At 33.8% G+C, this 26,301-nt stretch overlaps 1 long non-coding RNA gene across 1 annotated transcript; it reads left to right on the top strand.

The window, feature by feature from the left end:
• The first annotated feature begins 1,331 nt into the window (after positions 1-1,331).
• LOC147071014 (uncharacterized) lies at positions 1,332-6,513 on the top strand. The gene is made up of 4 exons (XR_015070860.1): positions 1,332-1,440; positions 1,841-1,972; positions 3,941-4,093; positions 6,393-6,513. It is a non-coding gene; the product is annotated as an uncharacterized LOC147071014 (long non-coding RNA).
• Positions 6,514-26,301: the final 19,788 nt, after the last annotated feature.

Below are 26,301 nucleotides of genomic sequence, written 5' to 3'. Positions count from 1 at the left end.
AGCGGATAATGGCCTAGTCGATAATGGCGACCATATAATTCTATGGCCAGTGTTTGGTTCCAAGACGGACACATCAAGGCACCGCCAATCTGGATGGTAATTAAGCGCTTCCAGTTGCCAAAACATCGATCCAGTTTTTTGGCTACGAAAACTTATCTGCGTTTCCAATGAGAGAAGAGAAGAGGGTGGTAATATTCCGGCATTATTTATCTCGTCAAGAGGCCCCCCAAAACCTGCGACTCGAGCAGTCATTGGAAATTGGGTGAAGTCAGTACTCGCTGAAGCAGGGTACAGGAATCACCAGGCAGTACTCGATCAGCAGTCACCTCTCTAAATTGGTTAAAGAACTACCCCATAGATGACATCCTGCAGAGAGGTAATTGGCGCCAAGAAGCTACTTTTAAGACATTTTACCAGAGACCGATAGACACACAGACTTCTACAGCGGGGGAACAAAATATGTTGACCTCTCTATTCAGCCCGGTACACTGAGCCTAAAAGCAAGGAGATGTTATACCTAATTCTCATGTTAGGTTCATCCACCTTATCTTGCAGGATCTATCTTGCTTTACCAGGTGATAACAAACAGATATCTCAAGGGACTTCAGAGTCAATAGCGAATAATGAAAGGAGTTTTACCTACCATTAAAACTCTTATTATTCTTGTTGACTCTGAAGTCCAGAGAACACCTACCTGGTTTCCTTGAGACATATCAAATTGAATACCAAAGACAAAGCACGCCACGATACAAGCGTCAGTCCTGCCAGCCGGTAAAAAACAAGATGAACAACCAGAGAGGTAAACAATCGAGAAGAAAAGGGGGTAAAAAGGGGCCAGCGCAGAAGAACACAAGGCAAAAATACGATCAACATCTCAAGGGACTTCAGAGTCAACAAGAATAATAAGAGTTTTAATGGTAGGTAAAACTCCTTTCATTATCTATGATGTAGTTTTAGGTAGGTAATGATTTTTTCATAATTACATCAACAGCATTCAGACCTACAAACTTATCTGAAAAATGGGATGGGAGAGACATTGTCAAAACAACCCAACCAAGACTCGTAACTGGGCAAAATCTGACATTCGAATGGAATTTTCAGAGTTGCGTCCTATTAATTGTTTGTAGTTCCATTTTTGGCCATTCAATAGATAAGTACGTACGTCTGTAAAATTGTCGCAGTGACAGTGCAGACGTTTTGTCTATGGCCGAGAGATGAATTAACTTTAGTCAACTGTCTATTGTCACGTCTGTCAATCTACTTACCGAGTCTTGTGAAATTTTTGCTTCAATTAAACTTCGTAAAATGGATATAAAACGTGAACTAGATGATGGGGAAGTGCAGCATTGTTTTGGTTTTCCCATTATCCATCCAAACAATCCGCTTACAAACATTTCTATAAAGCAGGAGAATGCGTACGATGTCAACAGGACTATTGAGGTTAGGTTTTCCAAACTTATTAATCATTGTAAAAAAATGTTTATTCTAAGTTGAAGTGGTTCCTTACTGATGCAAATAAAACAGTTGCGTGACATACCTATTGGACTTTACTAACTGAAACATCCAATAAAACTTATACACCGTTGTGTTGACACTTAAGTAATAACGATTGTTTTACCAAGTAGGTACCTACCTACCTATAGGTCCTGCGTCCCTATGGCTGCAGGCTAACTACTTTCATTCATCTGAAGACAGCTGTTGCACGTTTATTAATAATAGATAAACAGTATCAAACCGTGATAATACCTATGTCACATACAGAAACCGTGTGTGTGTGCTCAACGCATAATAATATGGGTGTAAACACGTATTATAAAATACCTTATGTCTTGTGTTTCAGAGCCCTGTAACCAGCCTTGTCAATGTTAAAACTGAGATTGATCCTCTGCGAGTTGATTTCAAAGAAGAATTTGTAGAAGACAGTGATCCGCAACCTAGCTGCTCATATTCAAAATGCGAGCCAATAAATCAGGTGCTTACATACTTATACAATATTGTGTAATATACATACATCGTGCTTGTAAGTGATCATGTCTTTTTGGCTCGGTTATTATGATAACATTGAATACAGCGTATTTTGTAAGAATATGTTGTATATAAATTTATCGTAACCAACAAAACGGTACATAATATATTATCAATGTTTAGATTTTAGCTTCATCGGTGCTTTGTTTTAGGTTAGGCAATGACATATTAATGTCATTGAGGATAGGTACTAGATTTGCGAAAAGGACTCCTGTTATTTAGTATATTTTGTATTCTGTTATTGACATTCATTAAGTGCGTCTCATAAATGTGTTGCATATTAAACCCGGTGTTGTGCGTATCTACAGCGATGTTTTGTTCTGCATATTTATTATTTAGGAGCAATGTTTCATGTCAGGTATTTAGTATTATTGTTTACTGTGTGGAAAGCAGCGAATTGCAAAATAAAGTCAGGTCTTGTGTTCAATACGAAGGTACCTATCGAAACATTTTATATTTTTTATTTTTATTTAAAGCTCCTTTTCCTATGCCACGAAGCGCATAAAAAGTAAACAAACAAACATGATACACAAATAAACAACTAAAGTCGTAAAAACATCATTTATTTGAATAAAGTATATAGTGATTTCCATGGCCCCCACATCCTTAAGCGGGCCCCCAGTCCAAGCTCTTTGGTGGCCCCCCTACACATCACTAAGATTTAAGACAGTGTGGCGTTCTATAGTAGCGTTTTTTAAATGGTGTTAGAGGTAAAATTAAGGGTATTCAGTGTATCAACAAATATGCAATTTCACAACCACATATTTTAAAACGTTAATACGCCTGAAGGAATTTAGCCCCGCAGGCGATTTCTTTTTATGATTAGAGCAAATTTGTGATGTGCGTTCTTCTCACGTATCTTGTCAATTCCCAGGCTAGAGCCCTGTCAGTCCGCCCTTTGTGGGGGCCATGGTGATTTCCAAAGGTCAGTTCAATTTTCGTCTGGCAAATCGTCTTAATTCCTTTTCTTAGTGTTAGATTATGGCCAAATGTCTTCCACTGAGTAACCACCGATAAATGTATTTTGAAGGACCAACAAGTGTCAAAGGTGGTCCGACGAGTTTGATGACCCGAGACTGTTTTGGTCTTCAACGAAACTCTTATTGGTGTAATAATTAGATTCATTTGCGAACATTTGCGTTCACATTCACTTGAAGAAATGGTAATAGAATTCAATGCGTACATCAAACGCGATAGTTTTCCAGATATATTTGTCTTTTCGTATGAGATGATTCAGGAAAATTAACTTGTACTATGTGAGCGCGAACATTGTTTTGTCTAATTGCTTTTGAAACTCTAAAAATGGGTATCATTGTCACCAATTAAATTTTATTGTAGATGCGCTAGAGACTTTCAATGTGTAATACGCAAACAGGTGTTTGTGTGCTGTGCTGTTGCCATGCGTTACAGACAGATGACACATAACATAATATAAGTATAATATATTATTTAGTATTTGAAAATGTCAGTGATTAATTTATTCATGCTCATAAAGTGTTGTGAGTTATATTGTGGAGTACAAATTAAAATAAGCACATGTAATGGTACGCAGGGTAGCGAAAATTCGGTTAGTCGATATATCTAGTTAATATCACTGTGTAAGGATTATGACAATATATTTCTGTACTAACTAAATGACTATGCGATCACAGATTTTTCTGGTTTGATTTCTTTCTTGACTATCTTTATGGTAGGTATGTTTTTGTCGATTTTTGTTTAACAAAAGTATTAATTGGTCGAAAACAGTTGATTTTTTGACATCTCTATTGAGGTGTAACTTTTTAATAGAAGGCAAAAATATTTTGATACACTATGTCACTATTCTACATACACAATTTTTCGATACACTATATTATATTTTCAGAAGAAGACACTGATATGCTTTTATATTTATAAAATTAATGAATTTTTTTAGATCGCTTCAAAATACCCTTCCGATTTAAAATCGGAGACTGATTTCGAGCTAATTGACTCAGAGAATGAGATTGTTCAAGAGGATGTAAGGCAAAGCAATGATGCTCACCCTCAACCTAGTTGCTCTTATTCCGAATGCAACGCAGGAAATGAGGTATATAGAAATCTATTAATTTAAAATAATCTACTAATACTGATAACACTTAACAACTTATATCATATTGTACACTTATTTCTTTTAAATTCGATCCTCCCAGATGGTCAAAATTCCTACATAATATATTATTTAATAAATCCTTCACTCTGGTCAATTTTTTTCAAAACGTATTAGCTTCTCTGATCAAAATTCTGGACTTTCTTGTAGATGTTTAAAGTAGAAAACTTGCGATGTTTATATTAAATAATAACTTAATACTTATCCAGCGAGTGAAAAATGTCAATAAATTTGTTTGTTGTACCTGAATATACAAGAAAAACTCATTTTTCTAAATTTGATATTTTAAAAAAAAAACTTCATTAGATTTAGAACACCGTGTTTGACAATTCGTATAACTATTACAGACTGACGAAATGGTTTTTGTTACGATTTGCAAAAAAATGCTTTATAGGATTTAAATTTACTAAAAGTAATACGTATGCATTTAATATATTATTGTATAGTATTATATATTACCCATATATTATGTGAATAGTTCAGAACACAGGTAACATAACCGTAAATGGTACTTCAATTCTTGGAGCGGTTTCTTTTTAATTATCCTGCGACTCATTGCAATTTCGTTCGCATGCAGACTCTTAATTGGCTGTAATATTCAAGATGACGTCTGGTATTAATTTGTGTATAGGCTACTTATGTAAAAGGGGCGTACCTTTGGGTCGAATGTATAAACAAGCGATTCCACTAGTTTTGATCACTGTACATGGTGTTTAACACATAATATTTACAATGTACTTAATAAATGATATTTGTTTTAAATTTTGTTATAACAATAAAAATAGTTTGCGATTTAAACCTTTAAACCAATGGTAACGTGCGTTAATCAGAATATATTTTGAAAGTATGAATTTTTTTAAAGCATCCGCCCACATGAAGTGCCGGCTTGTTTACCCAACTGAAAATAGTCTATGGGGTCCAAACAATTTGTTGGTATATTTGCCCCAACTATTCTATTCTTTGAGGTGAAATGGTGGTAGACAATGAGTACCTACCATGTTTTCGATGAGTTACATGATGTGGTAGGATTAATGGGTGTTGAAGGTCTTATATCTTCTTCATCACTATCATCGCTGAGATATGCACTTCTCCTTATTTTGGGCGGGATGATATCGCTTTCACTATCTGTATCATTATGATAATTAACGGCCCTCCCGATCAAACTATTTTCTTCACTTTTTTCGCTCAAAATCAATTCTATCAAATGTATACAATTAATATTCGTCGGCACTTGTATCGAAATGATCATTGACATTTTTGGTGTTTTCCATGGTGATTGTTATTTAATTATTTTCTAATCACGTCAATTACTGTAGTTATTTTTAATTATTAATAGATACTGCTATGGAACGGCGAGATGAACTTCATTAAACACAAATTTATATTAATTTAACTGGCTTTATTAGAATGTAATATAATTATAATAGATTATATTGTGTTGGACATTGATTTCTTAACCATTACTAGATGCACTTATTTACGGTCGAGACAATACTGAAGTTGAAAGGGTACTAAGATTATATTAAATAATCATATTATTCAGTGCATTGTTAGATATTTACATTAATAAGAGAAGTGTAACTCAACAGAATATACTTAATTCATACAAAAATAATGAGGCGTTCAAAGGACATTGTAAATAACAATAAAACAATTAAGATAAGCAATCAAAAGCGTTCTTATAGCCCGTTATACATTGATTGTTTGATTACACATTCGATATTAGCTAATTTAATTTAAGTTCAAATTATTAAATGTATTAAAAATATCATATATATTAGAAAAATACTAGTTCTATAATACAATCAAATATGGTCACTGTCAGTGGGAAAAGCATTGTAATTCCGCCCCTTATACGATGGACTATCTCAAAATTATTTGAAAATTAAAAATATTTATTCAGTTGGATAGATAGGTACATCAATTTTTCCAAGAATTTATTCAACCCAACGGTGGATACTAACGTAAATTTGATGATTTATCCTGCATGTTACAATGTAGTTAAATTTGTCGGCAATAACATTTTGTAGAATTCGTTTTCGATTTTGATAAATCGGGGAGTAAATGTATACCTGCTCTGCAGCTGAGCTTCTTACTAGAATCGTTCGGGCCAGAATGTCTGGCCAAGAGAGTGCAAAGAGTTGATTTGAAAGATTTTTGATTTTTTAAATATTATTCTCTCATATACCTATATCGCGTCTGCCTGTGTTAATGCGATACTTCACCTTACCTATTTTAGTTGATTTCTACAACCACTGCAGTGACCTATTTCGATAGTCTCGACGTGTCAGAGAGGATCATAGAGGTACAAGAGCCATACGATGAAATACAGATTGACTATCAATACAATAAAAAAGAATTGGGGTTATATGAAACCAATACAAGTACAGTCAGTCGCACTGCCAAACGTAAGCATATCCAATCTTACGTCACAGATAAAAAACTATTAGTAGCTGTCATAAAGTTGGAGAAAAAAACCTTCAATGACATAAATTTTGCGTGCAGTTTTTGTTTTGATTTTTTCGCATCGTTATCTCTATTGAAGCTTCACAAAGCTTGTCATAAAAAATCAATAGCGCATAAAATGGAAAAGTACAAAAGCAGTCTATCTGATTCCAAAAATGAAAACATAGTAAATCATTCTGGTAAAAAGTCATTTCAATGCGACCAATGTAATTACTCATGTATAAAATCTAGTGTGTTGAAAACACACAAAATGACTCATTCTGGCGAAAAGCCATTGAAATGTGACCAATGTAATTACTCATGTATAAGATCTAATAATATGAAAATACACAAAATGACTCATTCTTGTGAAAAGCCATTTAAATGCGACCAATGTAATTAATCGTGTATAGGATCTAGTGGGATGAAAACACACAAAATGACTCATTCAGGCGAAAAGCCATTTAATTGTGACCAGTGTTATTATGCATGTATTACATCAAGTACTCTGAAAATACACAAAATGACACATTCTGGTGAAAAACCATTCATATGTGCCCAATGTGACTATTCATGTAAAACATCTAGTTATATGAAAATACACAAAATGATTCATTCTTGTGAAAAACCATTTAAATGTGACCAATGTAATTACTCTTGTACAATATCTCGTAATTTGAAAATACACAAAATGACTCATTCAGGTGAAAAACCATTTAAATGTGACCTGTGTGATTACTCTAGTAAAACATCTGGTAATCTAAAATTACACAAAAAGACTCATTCTGGTGAAATACGATTTCAATGTGACCGATGTAATTACTCTTGTATAACATTTTCTAATATGAAAAAACACGAAATCACACATTCTGGTGAAAAGCTATTTCATTGTTAACAATAAAATTACTGTTGTATTCGATCTAGCGATATAAAATTAGACAAAATAATTCATTCTGGTAAAAAGCTATTTAAATGTGACCACTGTTATTACCTTTGTATAACATCTCGTAACATGAAGAAATACAAATAGTTTTTAATATGATCAATATAATTACTCGTGTATTGTTGCATTATAAAGTACACAAATTTACTCATTCTGGTAAAAAGCCTTTTAAATGTGATCAATTTAGTTACTCTTGTATCACATCTCGAAATATGAAATTACACAAAATGCCTCATCCTGTTGAAAAGTATTAACGACTATTTCTGGTGAACAGCCTCTTAAATGTAACCAACATAATTTATTGTGTGGGTATATCATCTGATGCGATAAATCAATAATAATTCATAATATATTACATCCGGTGCGATGAAAATAAACAAAATGACTCACTGGTGAAAAGTGGTTTAAAACTGATATTATTAGTTTTTCGTGTATAACGTTCGGGCGAAAGTTTTAAATGTAACAACTGTAATTTCACATGTATATCAACTGTTGGATGAAGGCACACAATCAAATTCATATTGGCTCATATAAGATATTATGATAATTTTGTTGTTATCTTATATATAGAAACTGTATCATTCATGTATCTTAAATTAGTCCAGAACTAGAGTCCAGATCAACCGATTGAGTCAATTTTAATTCTGTACGCATGGCATCAACATTACATGAAAATTGAGATGTTACTGCATTGTTGTATTATCAGAATTTTTCGTAAAATTTAATAATAAATAAATATAACTAAACTGGTAGATTTAATATTCATATAAACAACAGGTTTAATAAGGGAAATATACCATCAATTTTATAATTCATTACTAAACCATGATCGAGCTACTCTATGAAGAAGTTGTAACATTATTTTGTCTTTTTATCTTTATTTTTATATATTTTTTTTGTTTTAGAAGGATTTTAGTATAATACAATAAAGATAATAAAGAAAAATGTTATAATAAAATAATTCAACAATTAGTTTGTACAATTATAAATTCTTTCTAATTTTGTCAATCTGTTCATCAATATGTTATCATGTCTAGGATATTTTTTTGACAATAAAATTTAGTTGTATAGTTTTTTGTTTTATTTGTAGTGTACTTTTGTACTTGCCATAATTTTTTTCATAAAAATAATGCTATGATACTCGCATCCGGAATAATTAATATAATATTAACCTAGCTAAGTATCTAATTTTATGTGTATCTTATAAAAATAAGTGTGTCAGTTTTTGTTATAGGTAGTAATATGGCATATTTATCTCAGACGGTCAAGTATTTTTTCATGAGATGACGGAGCGATAATTTTGGGGACCTTATGAACCGGGACAGAGCTCTCTTGCGCTCCGGTCCATTTCAAGCCGTGTCTGGGTTCGATTCACACAGGACAAAACTCATAGCCTGTGTGTTTGTGATTGGCTGCGTTTGGCGCTGTTCGGGTTGCCAGTCGTAGGATTTCAGGTATACTCAGTGGGTCAAGTATCATAACAATCTTGATGAACCCTTTTGCGCATATCGGAGAAAGCACTATAATCATTCGGGCACTTCCATCATTAATGATAGATGGTTTTCAAGCCGATGGATTTAATAATGTCATGAGTGGAGCATTACCAGTAAGTACTTTATTATAAAGCATTCCAATCAATACTCTACCTTAGAATAAATTCCATTTATTAAAAAAGGAAGTCTCCGAGTTAACAGAATAGAAAATATTGCTGTTTCTAAGATGACTATTGGAAAAATTGTGATAATCGACTGGCAACTCAACTAATAGAGCAGGATGCTAAGCATCTTCCTGAACAATGAGATCAACGCAAGCATTCACCTGTGCGTTACAATCTGCATCTGCCAAGACCAAGTCCAATATGCGTAATTTCAAATTTTTAATTTGAGAAAACTGTTAACAGTGCACAGAGATAGCGCGCAGTCTTGTGGCCAGGCTCTGCGTTATGATGAGAGATCCATCTAATTTTTGCGAGTCGCGTCATTGCTGTCAAAAATATGGTTGATTGTCGAGTATACCTAGTCATTTATGGTATTATTATTGGTTCTGTAGCCAGTGAGACTTGGCAGGTTGTTGGGCTAGGTAGGTACCTCACTTTAGCCTCAGATCAAAAATGTTGAGGAACAGGAGTCCGGAGTAGGTGGCACAAGTTTTAAAAAGGCACAGATAATAAAACACTGAAATTAAACTCGAGGATTAATTTGTATATTATTTTTATTTGTTTATTTATTTAGAAAAGAGTATTACGGCATTACAGCGATTGGGCAATGCGCCATAATACAAAATTATAAAAATGGTTTAATTACAAAATAACAACCAGTATAACAATAAAGTAGAAAAGACAGAATATGCTTATGTAGATATTAGAGTAAAATAATAAATATAATTATAAATTTACCCTATTTAACACGTCCAAAAACATGATTGTAATTAATTAAAAACAAACCAACCTTAATGGTGCCATCAAATAAGACAAGTTAATCGCACGATACACAGCATCATGAAAAAGCACATCAGTTTTGCGACGAGGTATCATGAAGACCGTAGTGTTACGAGTAATATTGGTGGGAACATGAAAATTAATATTTGCAAGTATATACGGATTGTAAACGAACCCACGAAGAAGTAAAGAGAAATGCTTTAATAGAGCAATCACTCTTCGGGTGGACAGAGATTGCATTGATAGCATACCCAAAAGAAAACTATTATCTCTGTCATAAGGAAAGAATCAGTATGTTTTTAAGTAGAGAAATCTAAGAAATCTATTGTGGACTCGATCCAACTTAATTGTGTGGACGAATCTGTTAGGTCTCCAAATAATGCTGGCATGTTCAAGAATACTCAACACAATTGATACGTATAATATACGAGGGTGGGTCAATAATTCCTTAGAAAAAAGCATTAAAACAGGTTTTATTTTTGTATTTTTTTTTTATTTCTCAACATAATTTCCTTGGAGCTCAATAGACTTGGTTAGACGTTTCTCAATTTTTTTTAAACCGTCAGAAAAATAAGTTTTCGGAAGGTCCTCAAAATAAGCATTTGTCCGATCGATGACTTCTTCATTTGAAAAAAAAACGTTGTCCACTTAGCCATTTTTTTAAGTTTGGGAAAAGGAAAAAGTCACTGGGGGCTAAATCTGGCGAATACGGTGGGTGGTCGACCAATTCGAACTTCAATTCTTCAATTTTAGCCATTGATCGTAAACATGTGTGAACACGGGCATTGTCCTGATGAAAGAGGATTTTTTTCCTGTTTAAATGAGGCCGTTTTTCTTCAATTTTGTTTTTTAGCTGGTCCAATAAAGATGCATAATAATCCCCTGTTATTGTTTTTCCTTTTTCCAAATAGTCAACGAAAATAATTTCACGCGCATCCCAAAATACAGTAGCCATAACCTTACCAGCTGATTTTACGGTTTTCGCCTTCTTTGGACATGGTTTGCCTTCGCAATCCACTGCTTTGACTGTTCTTTCGTCTCGGGAGTATAGTGGTGTATCCATGTTTCATCTACAGTCACAAAGCGACGAAAAAATTCATCCGGATTGCGTTGCATGAGCGACAACAGAGCTTTAGAGGCCACCACCCTACTGCGTTTATTGTCGACTGTGAGAAAACGCGGCACCCATCTTGCAGAAATATTTTTCATGCCCAATTTGTCATGTAAAATAGAAATGACGCTACCTTTTGAGATCCCTGTAACCTCAATTATCTCACTCAACTTTAATCTTCGGTCACTTAACACCATATCGTGGATTTTATTGATCATTTCTAGTGTAGTCACCTCTACAGGACGTCCTGAGCGTGGTTTATCCTTTGTTGATGTACGACCACGTTTAAATTCATTTAACCAGTTATAAATAGTTGCAAGTGAAGGAGCAGATATGCCGTGAACTAAATCCAACTCATTTTTTATTTCCTTTGCTGTTAACCCTTTTATATTAAAATGTTTAATAACAACTCTAAACTCAATTTTCTCCATTTTCCATTTTTCCATTTTCCACAAGCAAATTTTTTTTTAAAATGTACGAGAAACACACAACAACCCGACCAATCTGATTGAAACTTCGCAGCATACTGAATCGGTAGTGCCGCTGCATGAAAACAAACCGCTTGCAGTACTAGTCGCGCCACCTGTCGGCTTTTCTAAGGACTTATTGACCCACCCTCGTACCTACGTAGCACTCGGACGTTTGCAAATGATTTTGAAACCTTCATAACAAAACCAAGCATTTTGCTAGATCTAGTACTGATGTGAAGAAGAAGCTGATTTAAAGTAAACTTTGCATCATATAATACACCTAAATCATTTACCTCCATTACCCTACTCACTATTATACCAGACAATGTATATGGGAACAATAAGGTGTGCCTTGAACGACTGTATGAAATAACATGACATTGGAGGTAGCAAATTCAAGTTTATTCAAAATAGACCATTGCGCGTTAGCATCTAGATCAGACTGCAGAATGCTAGTAATTTTTGAAATATCAGTGTATGAAGTTATTGGGTTTAATATTAATATTTATTTATTATAACTAAGTTACAGAGATCGTATCGTGAAATAGACATAAAAAAGAAAGGAAATGATCAATATCATTTACATCGATACAAACAATCAAAACCTAATAATGGCGCATCTGGACTCTAGGGAATTCCGCCAGATGACGGTGGTTTGAGAACCAAAGTCGCGAAATACAAAACGGAAGATAAAAAAGGAAATTAACGATATAGTACAATAGAGATAATATCTATGTTATAAATTATCGAGATAATATTAAAAGACTTAATCCTTGGTCAGACTAACAAGGAATCTTGTTCTTAAACACACAAATTAATATTAAATAATTACCAACACACTTTACAGTTATATTGCATGAGAAAAACACTATTATAATATTCAATAAAGCTATGAGAGAATGTTCGTTTTATAGAGATTACTTTAAAAAGAATCGCAGGTTATACAGAATACAACGACAATAGGTTGTAAATTCTTAATAGATATGGAAATGGGAGAAATATTTGAAATAGTAATATTAAGATTAATTAAAAGATGATGTGGATGATAATGGTACTCAATGTTTTTGGCGGGCGGGTAGCTGAGTTCGGGGCCTTCGGGCGGTGGTGCAGAGGGAGACCGGCAGGTCATGCAGATCGTCAGGGAGAAAAAGAAGCCTTCTCCTCCTCGTGGAAGCTTATTTAATGCCTCCTTGGCGTGTGTCATAGGGGTGGGGGGTTCGGTCAACACCTGTGGGGACTCTATTCGCCGCTTGGGGGCGAATGTCGGCGGGTTTTATATTCAAAGTTTATGGATTGGCTTTAGGTGATAGTCAGATCATCGTAGTGTTTATCAGTTTTCTATTAATACGTTGATTGGGGTGGTTATTTGATCGACGAGGTCGGGTTTGTTCTTTCCGCTGGGGTATGGTTGTTGCTCGGGGTACGTACAACTTTTATGCAGGGGGCGCTTTGTTTTCCGAACTAACGCAACATGCCAGGTACCTGTCGTTTAGGGTGCTTTGGCCTTGGGAGGCCGGACCTTGGTGCGTCGCGCTGTCTATATGACTGCATCGGACGCATCCCGTTGGTCAAGGGGTTACCATTCGTACTGTGGTTTGTTAGGTTGGTAAATTTTGATTTGGTAATCGTACATAGTGGTTTACAATAAATTATAAATCGACAATCTAACTTTTTGTCATTTGAAAGGTGTTTTCAAGGTATGTATGTTCATTATATGGAATATTACATTATCAAATCTTGTTAAAAGAAATCGTTTATTAAATATATACATGTCCTTAATTTCTTAAACATTAGATTGCATGTAAAAAATAATTGACACTCTTGCTATTGTGTATCTTATGGATTGTTCTAACTCTTTATGAAACAATTGATAAACCCTTTAGGTGAAAAATGAGACCAATCGCTTAACACAATTTTGACACAAACTGGTTCGCGTATTCGCAATTGAACGAATCGACGACTGATATTAAAAGTAACGTTTTATAATTTTTCAGTTCGCTATGAACACATTTAAATAGCTTTTCACCAGAATGAGTGATTTTGTTGTAATTTTATGAAACCAGATGTAAATGAGTATTACATTGATCACTTCTAATTGGCGTTTCAACATAATGAGTCATTTTGTGTTGTTTCATATATTCCGAATGTGCACAATATAAATAACACTTTGACAATATCGAAATAACTTTACATCAGAATGAGTCATTGCGTTCTTTCTTTGAATCAGATTTTATAGATGCATTGCTACATTAGGTACACTTGCATGGTTTACAACAGAATGAGAAATTTTGTGTTTGTCATATAACTAAACCGCATACAAGTGTAATTAAATTTATCACATTAAAATGGCTTTCCACCAGAATGAGACAGTTTATGTAATTTAATCTTACCTGATGTTGCAGAGCAGTAATTACATTGGTCAAATTTAAATGGCTTTATAACAGTGTACCATTTTGTGCAAATTCATGCATCACATTTAATGCATGAGTAATTACAGTGATCACATTTTTAATGTTTTTCATCTGAATGTTTAATTTTGTATATTTTCGTATCACCAGATTGTATGCAAGAGTAATCACATTGTTAATAGTCATTTAAATGGCGTTTCACGAGAATAAGTCCTTTTATGTGTTTTTAAACCACGTGATACACATACAAGTGACATTCGTGAAAGACATTCGTCACATTAAAAAGGATATTCAATGTGTAATATCAGATCTAATACATGTGTAATTAGTACTGATCACATTTAAAAGGCTTGTGTAAAAAACTGGTGTTATTTAAACGGCCTTTCACAAGAATGAGACATTTTATGTGATTTCAAATTAGTAGATGTTATAGAACAGTAATTACATTGGTCACATTTAAATGGCTTTTCACCAGAATGAGTCATTTTGTGGTTTTTCATCGTACAGGATGTAATACACGAGTAATCACATTGATCACATATATATGGCTTTTCACCAGAATGAGTCATTATGTGTTTTTTCATACCACCAGAATGTATACAAGAGTAATCACATTGTTCACATTTAAAAGGCTTTTCGCCAGATTGAGTCATTTTGTGGTTTTTCATCGAATAGGATGTAATACAGGAGTAATCACATTGATCACATATATGTGGCTTTTCACCAGAATGAGTCCTTTTGTGCCTTTTCATCGCACTGGATGAAATACACGAATAGTCACATTGATCACATTTTGATAGCTTTTCACCAGAATGAGTCATTTTGTGCCTTTTTATCGACGAATATGAAATACACGAATAGTCACATTGATCACATTTTAATGGCTTTTCACCAGAATGGATCATTTTGTGACGTTTCATGAAATCGCGTCTCTTGCATGAATGATTACATTGATCACATTTAAATTACCTTACATCAGTACTAGTCATTTCATGTAGTTTCAATGAATCAGATCGACTGCTATAATTAACCATCTTTTCCGGTTTTAATTTTTTCTGACAAGCTGTGTGAAGCCGTAATAGAGATAGCGATGCAAAAAAATCAAAACAAATACTGCATACAAAATTTTCCTTATGAAACTGTTTCTTTTCAATCTTTATAAAAGCTACTAATAATTCTTGATCTGTGACTGTAGATTGCATTTGATTACATTTGACAGTGTAATTGACGGCGTCTGTATTAGTACTGTGTTCATAATATTTCCCGAGTTCTCTCTTAATTTCTTGTTCGTCAATCTGTATTTCATCGTATGGCTCTTGTAATTCTGAGATTTTCTTTGACAATGTGACACTAGCGGTATCGGTCAATGCAGAAGTTGCAGGAATCAACTAAAAGAATATCAAAGTGAATAGTAAAAAATGTATTTAAAAAAAACAATTAAATAACAACCACTGAATACGCATGAACCTTAAATATATTATTTCAGACGATTGCTAAATGTAACCACAGGATTTGATCATGATGTATTTTGTACGCATGTGGCTTAAATATAAAAGAAATGCGAACCCAGCTACAGATACACTCATATTGCGTCAATTACATTGAGCTACTTTACGAGCTGTTTGTTGGCGAATGTACAATCTGCCTGAAAAGTCGCCAAGTGTCATCATTGAACAAGCTAACAAGCAGATTGTAAACAATATACCGAGAAAAAATAAAAGCCGGTCAACTTTACACGCTACATGCCAGCGTGTAGGCCTACTGCATCTGCGCAGGAGAGCGTAATAGCAACCACCCGGTAAAAAAACGAACTACGTTTTGTCAAAATAGTCGCTGGCTTGTGTCTTCTCAGCGAGTGAAAAGTTTTGTGTGTCATCATCATTATCACAGTAGCTGAATCGCCCGCTTTTAAATTCGCCAACAAACAGCTCTTAAAGTACCTAGCTCAATGTAATTGATGCCTAACACTGTGAGGATACCTAATGCGCAAGTCTGGAATTCATTTCTATCAGAATTGTTTAATCCAAATTAAACATATTCGTTGACGACCTCTATATCTTTGAGCAGCAGATTAGTGGGTAATATCATACCTATATGAATTTTTCTTTTAACAATGTAGACTTTGAATGAATTTAAGTTTCGTATGATTGCATTTGAGTCGTTTTTTGCGACCTAGATTCGCCTTTCGGCATCTTCAAGCACCACGTGCACTCGCCAATAAGTAAATACACATTGTGATATTTGGTATCAGTACATACTATGAAACTATTTATATAAAGCATGTATTTTATTCATTTATACACTAACACTTTCTTAATAAATTTGAAAAAATATCACCAATTATTATCTTCACAGTAAATGCTGCGTACGTTAAAATCATACACTATGACAGCATATACACGAATTGTTGAAGTTTTATAGAGTATTGTGTTGGACATACCTGATTTACTGGTTTGCATTTTACATAACAGCAACTCGGCTGAGGATCCTCGTGAACGGTCTGGTTTATCGTGTCTTCAACATTGTCAGCATTTAAATCTACTCCCTGAAAATAAGTATTCAATTTTGTAGTGGACAGTAATTATTCTTTTAAAGAGTTCTGAAAAAGAATGATTATTAACGAAACTTTAAAATAAAGCAAATGGAATGTGTTAACAGCGTGAACCCTTACATCATTACATCGGTAATGATAAGATAAATGACAACTAATAATAACCACAGCAAGTAAAACGTGTATACACTGAGGACATTTGACGGAAGTCAAGCAGTTCGTTTTGTTTTGACTATAAAACAAATCAACTTTCATTTATTCACGTTATACAATCGGGTCAGTAGGTTAATCGATAGAATATTTCGTTTTTTTGATGTTTTAACCTCATGCGTTAAAATAAGCATATTACATTGCATTTTTTTATTCTCTAGTGCCTGTACATTGTTAAATTTCCTCGAACACCATTTGTAAATTCACCATAAAGGTGCTGTAGTCGAAATTTGCACTAAAGATAGACAACCATGACGTTAAATGCGGATTCTTTGAGATTAAATTGGTAGCACGAGACTGACAAGATATTATATTCGTTTTACTATGCATTTTGAATTAGGAAAGTGAAGTGACATAATAATCAATTTTTGAATGGGCATAATAATTAATAATAAGCCCCGCCTGCAGCCGCGAGGTCACGAAGTTACAGCCTCACAACTATGAATTGATGTCCGACCGTTTGACGGACCTATTGTTCAAAATTTTCTGCAAACATTCGCTACGTATGTATTACCATTCTTCGAACAAAACCTCAGATAACCGCTAAAGAGAAAATTGCCTGGGAAGCGAATAGGTAGTGTCCAAATATACCATCCCCCCTCAAAGAACGTTTCAAATTCAAAATCAGCAACTTAAGCACAAATTTAAAAACAACATAAACATATTCCTGATAAATATCACTAAATAAATATTACGCAAACGAACACGCATTTGGACAGCGTTCCTGCACACAGGGCTACGTACCTGGACGCCTTTCTTACAAAATGCATTCAAATTTGAATGCTTCGGCCGAATTTACCGTTCAGAGTTTCAAAAATTTGTAAGTTTCCCCTCACGCACTTCCGAGCGTGAAAGTACCCCTTGCCTTAAGGATTTTCAGATATTTGAAAGTAAGTATCGATACGACATCGAAGACGAGATATACGACCTCTCGTCCGCCCACGGCACGGCGGACGCTCAAAACTTGTTTCAGTCTAGAATTCCCGTGTTAACAAATATTTGTATAACCCCTACCACGCAAGATCATAATAAATAAAAGATGTCCAGTGAAACAACAAGTGAATACTGTGAAATGTGACAATAATAAGCTCACCTTAAAAATGCCAGCGTCGTGCGAAGTGAAAGTTTTTGGCAAACCGTTTTAAAAATCAATGTTTATCCTTATGTATTATTACCAATGCTTGTCTATGCTTCAGTGTAAATAAATCCAGCTCTGTGCGGTGGTTTCAAATTGAAAATCTGTGTTATCAATATAACTAATTGTGCCCGTTATGATGTCCCTCACTCTCCAAACATAAATAAATGCCCGAAGGAGGACTACACAACACACACGTGAGTTCTATAAGATATTATTAGGCATGTGAATAATAAAATGACATAATATTGGATACGTTTAGTCTGCTAGGTATTATCTCACAATTACCAGTACACAATCCACCCCAGTGTGAGTTCTATTGGCATTATAGGTACCTACCTAAGTAAGGTAAATTGTTTTATCGCTGTCAAATAGTACCTATAGGTGGTTAGAGGTAGTTACTGGTGACTTCATTCCGTCACCAAATCATTCCAACGCTTCACACGAATAGTATTAATATAAATAAAAGTACTTACCCGAATCATTTGTTCCGAATAAGAACAAACCTGTTGCGGATCTTCATAATTGAATGGGGGGATTGTGTCTTCAATAAGCTCAGTCTTGATATCAATTAGCTGAGTATCTGTCTTCAAAGTAATTATTGTCAGGTCTGAAACAATATGCTGAAAAACAAAACATTATGTTATGAAATCAATAATATTTTTTAACAAGACCGACAATAGCGGCCTTTACACGCGCGTTCTTTACCGCATGCTCAGGGGAGTACACGTCAGATGTCTGCTGCTGCAATGATTTACATGTCAACTATATCCTGCGCAGCACAACGTTTTGAGGAGCGCGCCGGGATTGAGCGTCTGAAGGCATTTCGTGCGTTCATTACCGCGTGATCATAGAAGTCGCTGGAGCGTAGAACAATTCAACGGTTTTAGCTGTCAACTCATATGAAGAAATACAAAATTACAGCTAAAACAACTATTGGTAAAATGATGGCATTATTATTTGTTGATTCTCTGGAAAATGTTTATCCCAAGAAGGTAATACATTTTTAAAAACTAACCTCGTCAGCGTGGCATTGATCATCAGCATACTCTTGTTTGATGCAAGTATTTAACTCTGGGTTATTTCCTTCTAAGGACACATCGAACCGACGTTGCTCATCTGCATCAGGCTCGAAGTGACCCGTTTCACGTTTAACGTCCATTTTACGTTTTGAAAGCGTTTGTTCTCAACGATTATCGAGTCACACTAATGAACTACTGACACACCGGTATATTCTGGCGGCCGTGATAGTAGACAATGATTGCTTGTGCCATAGACAAAAGATAGAACAGTATAATATGATTGCCACATTACGAAACTTATTATTTTGATACTGTACATTACTAATCTAAACTAAATATTATTATAGTAATAAATTAACGCTTTCGCTGCTGAATAGATAATGAGATTTTAATTGCCCCCTTTAAAATGCACGTTAATTACATCGATCGGCCGCCTGGTCATTACGCACCGTGTGCGTCTTCCGCGTCCTAAGTATTAATATGCATTCTATCAATTCTATTATAAAGTGCAAAAATATTATGAAACATTTGACTGGACATTTTGTCTGGTCGGGTGTGAGTTATATTAATTAGTGTGTTATATTGAATTTTATCAATACACGGTACATATTTTATTATTTCGCTTCGATTCTTGGAAATACTTAAAATAGGTAGCTCTTCGGTTCGGGAATAATTATTAAAATCTATAAGCAGATACTAGGTATATTAATAGTATTTACATTGTTTTTATCCGACCATGTCCGATCCTAATAAGATCATAATATTATTGTCTTCGGGCTTGACGTTTTGTATTAACAGATTTTTGGTTTACGAGAAAATGGATATCGGATATATTTTCAAACACCAACTGAAGGTCGGCGTTTTTGTCTGTGTCAACTACTATTATAGTCTGAAGACGCCACCTGATGTTAAGATGACGTCAGAATTCAGTAGGTATATTTTTAATTTATTTTAAAGCATATTCACGGTCATTACGTGACACATCAGAATCAGCTAAGGATTCAATTTCAATGTCACTGTACACACGTATGTACTATAATATTGTGGCACCAATTTATTAGGATTACGGAAGTGTTAAATTAAAGGTCCAATTAATTAACGTTTAATTATTTATTTAAATTTTATAATTAAAATAATTTTTATACATAATTTTATTTGGTAAACTTATTCACAAATATTTTATTTACAATTAATTCGAAAGTATTTATTTTATTACATACGTCACACAAATTCATGAGGTGAGAGTCTATGTCCTCGTAAGATTGAGGACTATTGGTTTGAGTAATTGGGTCCTCGTAGAGGTACTGGAAACCGGCTGCTATGCGCGGCTGATAATGAATGACGTCTTCGTAAGATGATGCAATTGTTTACATCGAACGAATAACGAATCAAAATTTTAAACTTAGTAACCTGGACGCTGTCCGGTAGAGGGGGGTACGGAGGGAAAAATGACAACATTTCTGGCGAAACACACTATAGATATAATATGTCGAAATCTACGTTCGATTATATATACTAATCGCCCATTGATCGGAAATGTTTTCATATTTAGCCAATCGTATGCTAACCAAATGTCTTCATTTCTAATCAATTGTACATTGTTCAAAAATAGATCTTTTATTTTCTTACGAAAGAACCAGAGTTTATTTCATATAATAATCCTTACCTACTCATGAATTCTTGCGCGTATATTTATTTTGCAAAAATAATATGTAAAGTAGATAATCTTATAATTCTCTTTCTAATACATTATATATGTGTCCTTCTTTCATTGAAGCCTTAATATAAACCAAACATCACATTATTTAAGGACATCGTTCAACTAGTTAAAATATTTATGAGGAAAAAAAAAATAAAAAAAATATTCGTAATTATTTATGATATTAGCAAAAAATTATTTCTATGCATTACATTCGCTTGATTCTATTCAAAAGTTAGTTTATTTGAATTAGTTATGAATTTACAACATTTGGATGATAATGATAACACACAAATTGTTTACATAGAAGTACTTATTTAACCTTATAATCTAGAGTAGACCCATGGTATGTTTACAATAACATGACTCTTACGATTGTACGTCATATTATTATATTACTAGGTATATAAGTATTAAACATATATAGTAATCCGCAGTTTAAAATAAGTTACGAGGGTGGATCAATAATTCCTTAGAAAAAAGCATTAAAACAGTTTTTATTTTTGTATTTTTTTTTTATTTCTCAACATAATCTTTTTGGAGCTCAATACACTTGGTAAGACGTTTCTCAATTTTTTTTAAACCGTCAGAAAAATAAGTTTTCGGAAGGTCCTCAAAATAAGCATTTGTCCGATCGATGACTTCTTCATTTGAAAAAAAACCTTGTCCACTTAGCCATTTTTTTAAGTTTGGGAAAAGGAAAAAGTTACTGGGGGCTAAATCTGGCGAATACGGTAGGTGGTCGACCAATTCGAACTTCAATTCTTCAATTTTAGCCATTGATCGTAAACATGTGTGAACACGGGCATTGTCCTGATGAAAGAGGATTTTTTTCCTGTTTAAATGAGGCCGTTTTTCTTCAATTTTGTTTTTTAGCTGGTCCAATAAAGATGCATAATAATCCCCTGTTATTGTTTTTCCTTTTTCCAAATAGTCAACGAAAATAATTTCACGTGCATCCCAAAATACAGTAGCCATAACCTTACCAGCTGATTTTACGGTTTTCGCCTTCTTTGGTCATGGTTTGCCTTCGCAATCCACTGCTTTGACTGTTTTTTCGTCTCGGGACTATAGTGGTGTATCCATGTTTCATTTACAGTCACAAAGCGACGAAAAAATTCATCCGGATTGCGTTGCATGAGCGACAACAGGGCTTTAGAGGCCACCAACCTATTGCGTTTATTGTCGACTGTGAGCAAACGCGGCACCCATCTTGCAGAAATATTTTTCATGCCCAATTTGTCATGTAAATTAGAAATGATGCTACCTTTTGAGATCCCTGTAACCTCAATTATCTCACTCAACTTTAATCTTCGGTCACTCAACACCATATCGTGGATTTTATTGATCATTTCTGGTGTAGTCACCTCTACAGGACGTCCTGAGCGTGGTTCATCCTTTGTTGATGTACGACCACGTTTAAATTCATTTAACCAGTTATAAATAGTTGCAAGTGAAGGAGCAGATATGCCGTGAACTAAATCCAACTCATTTTTTATTTCCTTTGCTGTTAACCCTTTTATATTAAAATGTTTAATAACAGCTCTAAACTCAATTTTCTCCATTTTCCATTTTTCCATTTTCCACAAGCAAATTTTTTTTTTAAATGTACGAGAAACACACAACAACCCGACCAATCTGATTGAAACTTCGCAGCATACTGAATCGGTAGTGCCGCTGCATGAAAACAAACCGCTTACAGTACTAGTCGCGCCACCTGTCGGCTTTTCTAAGGACTTATTGACCCACCCTCGTATATTAAAAAAAAAACAATAAAGAATTTATTTAATATTAGCTATATAAATTATGTATGACTATTTTTAATACTAACATATACTATATACTTATAATATTACTAACTTTAATACTTACTTTAATTTTTTACTTGATTGATTCTATACAAGAATATTCACATTGGTCACATCTAAATAACTTTTCACTGGAAGGGGTAATTTCTGCCAATATCGTACTGGATTTAATACAAGACTAAGCACACTGATTACATTTATATTTTTTTTTACCAGAATGAGTTGATCTGTGTAATTTCAACGAATAATTTGATTTACTGGAGTATTTTCATTAGTCACATTTAAATGGCTGTTCACCGGATTGAGATAATTTGTGTATTTTCATGGTGGTAGATAGAATACACGAGTATTCACAGTGTGCACATTAAAATGGTTTCTCACCAGAATGAGTCATCATGAGTAATACACGTGTATTCACATTGGTCACAACTAAATGGCTTTTCACCAGTATGAGTTAATTTGTGTACTTTCATGGTGGTTGATCGAATACATGAGTATTCACAGTGGGCACATATAAATGGCTTTGTATCAGAATAAGTAATTTTGTGTATTTTCATATAATATGTTGTTGTACTTGAATAAACACATTGATCACATTAAAATGGCTTTTCACCAGAATGAGTCATTTTGTGTATTTTCATGGTGCTTGATGAAAAACAAGAGAAACCACATTGATCACATTTAAATGGTTTTTTTTTACCAGAATGAGACATTTTGTGTAACTTCAACTGACTAGATGTTCTACAAGAGTAGGCACATTGGTCACATTTAAATAGCTTTTCGCCAGAATGAGTCATTTTGTGAATTTTCATATTACTTGATTGTATACAAGAGTAATTACAATGGTCACATGTTAATGGTTTTTCACCAGAATGGGTCATTTTGTGTAATTTCATCTTATTTGATGTTATACAAGAGTAATTACATTGATCACATTTAAATGGCCTTTCCCAAGAATGAGTCATTTTGTGTATTTTTATATCACCAGAATGTATACAAGAGTATTCACATTGGTTACATTTAAATGGATTTTCACCAGAATGAGTCATTTTGTGTATTTTCAAAATACCAGATGTTCTACAAGAGTATTCGCATTGTTCACATTTAAATGGCTTTTCACCAGAATGAGTCATTTTGTGTATTTTCATATTACCAGATAATATACAAGAGTAATTACATTGATCACATTTAAATGGCTTTTCACAAGAATGTGTCATTTTGTGTTTTTTCATGGTGCCCGATGAAATACAAGAGTAACCACACTGGTCACATGTAAATGGTTTTTCACCAGAATGTGACATTTTGTGTATTTTCATACCACCAGATTGTATACAAGAGTATTCACATTGGTTACATTTAAATGGCTTTTCACCAGAATGAGTCATTTTGTGTATTTTCAAAACACCAGATGTTCTACAAGAGTATTCACATTGGTTACATTTAAATGGCTTTTCACCAGAATGAGTCATTTTGTGTATTTTCATATTACCAGATATTATGCAAGAGTAATAACATTGATCACATTTAAATGGCCTTTCACAAGAATGAGTCTTTTTGTGTATTTTCATATCACCAGATCTTATACATGAGTAATTACATTGGTCACATTTAAATGGCCTTTCACCGGAATGAGTCATTTTGTGTATTTTCATATCACCAGATCTTATACATGAGTAATTACATTGGTCACATCTAAATGGCTTTTCACCAGAATGAGCCATTCTGTGTATTTTCATATCACCAGATTGTATACAAGAGTATTCACAGTAGACACATTTAAATGGTTTTTCACCAGAATGAGTCATTTTGTGTAATTTCATCTTATTTGATGTTATACAAGAGTAATTACATTGGTCACATCTAAATGGCTTTTCACCAGAATGTGACATTTTGTGTATTTTCATACCACCAGATTGTATACAAGAGTATTCACATTGGTTACATTTAAATGGCTTTTCACCAGAATGAGTCATTTTGTGTATTTTCAAAACACCAGATGTTCTACAAGAGTATTCACATTGGTTACATTTAAATGGCTTTTCACCAGAATGAGTCATTTTGTGTATTTTCATATTACCAGATATTATGCAAGAGTAATAACATTGATCACATTTAAATGGCCTTTCACAAGAATGAGTCTTTTTGTGTATTTTCATATCACCAGATCTTATACATGAGTAATTACATTGGTCACATTTAAATGGCCTTTCACCGGAATGAGTCATTTTGTGTATTTTCATATCACCAGATCTTATACATGAGTAATTACATTGGTCACATTTAAATGGCCTTTCACCGGAATGAGTCATTTTGTGTATTTTCATATCACCAGATCTTATACATGAGTAATTACATTGGTCACATCTAAATGGCTTTTCACCAGAATGAGCCATTCTGTGTATTTTCATATCACCAGATTGTATACAACAGTATTCACAGTAGACACATTTAAATGGTTTTTCACCAGAATGAGTCATTTTGTGTAATTTCATCTTATTTGATGTTATACAAGAGTAATTACATTGGTCACATCTAAATGGCTTTTCACCAGAATGTGACATTTTGTGTATTTTCATACCACCAGATTGTATACAAGAGTATTCACATTGGTTACATTTAAATGGCTTTTCACCAGAATGAGTCATTTTGTGTATTTTCATATTACCAGATATTATGCAAGAGTAATAACATTGATCACATTTAAATGGCCTTTCACAAGAATGAGTGTTTTTGAGTATTTTCATATCACCAGATCTTATTCATGAGTAATTACATTGGTCACATTTAAATGGCCTTTCACCGGAATGAGTCATTTTGTGTATTTTCATATCACCAGATCTTATACATGAGTAATTACATTGGTCACATCTAAATGGCTTTTCACCAGAATGAGCCATTCTGTGTATTTTCATATCACCAGATTGTATACAACAGTATTCACAGTAGACACATTTAAATGGTTTTTCACCAGAATGAGTCATTTTGTGTAATTTCATCTTATTTGATGTTATACAAGAGTAATTACATTGGTCACATCTAAATGGCTTTTCACCAGAATGTGACATTTTGTGTATTTTCATACCACCAGATTGTATACAAGAGTATTCACATTGGTTACATTTAAATGGCTTTTCACCAGAATGAGTCATTTTGTGTATTTTCAAAACACCAGATGTTCTACAAGAGTATTCACATTGGTTACATTTAAATGGCTTTTAACCAGAATGAGTCATTTTGTGTATTTTCATATTACCAGATATTATGCAAGAGTAATTACATTGATCACATTTAAATGGCCTTTCACAAGAATGAGTCTTTTTGTGTATTTTCATATCACCAGATCTTATACATGAGTAATTACATTGGTCACATTTAAATGGCCTTTCACCGGAATGAGTCATTTTGTGTATTTTCATATCACCAGATCTTATACATGAGTAATTACATTGGTCACATCTAAATGGCTTTTCACCAGAATGAGCCATTCTGTGTATTTTCATATCACCAGATTGTATACATCAGTATTCACAGTAGACACATTTATATAGCCTTTCAGCAGAATGAGTCATTTTGTGTATTTTCATTCCACCAGATGTTTTAGATGAGTGGTGCCATTGGTCACATTTAAATGGCCTTACACGAGAGTGATTCATTTTGTGTAGTTTTAAATTTCCAGAATGAATGCTGTAGTAGTCACATTGATTACATTTAAATGCTTTTTTACCAGATTGAGTCATTTTGTTTTGATTCTTGAACTTGGATCGCATTCTTAAATAATTGACGGTCTCCGCTATTGATTTTTTATGACACGTTTTGTGAAGCTTTAATTGAGATAGCGAGGCAAAGAAATCAAAACAAAAACTGCACACAAAATTTTCCTTATTAAATGATTTTTTCTCCAACTTTATA

Source organism: Rhyacophila brunnea, unplaced genomic scaffold (assembly GCF_057557595.1).
Source record: "Rhyacophila brunnea isolate RB1 unplaced genomic scaffold, BYU_Rbru_1.0 scaffold_201, whole genome shotgun sequence".
NCBI lineage: Eukaryota > Metazoa > Arthropoda > Insecta > Trichoptera > Rhyacophilidae > Rhyacophila > Rhyacophila brunnea.
The sequence above is the reverse complement of the archived record's forward strand: the minus strand, read 5'-3'. Positions and strand labels throughout refer to the sequence as shown.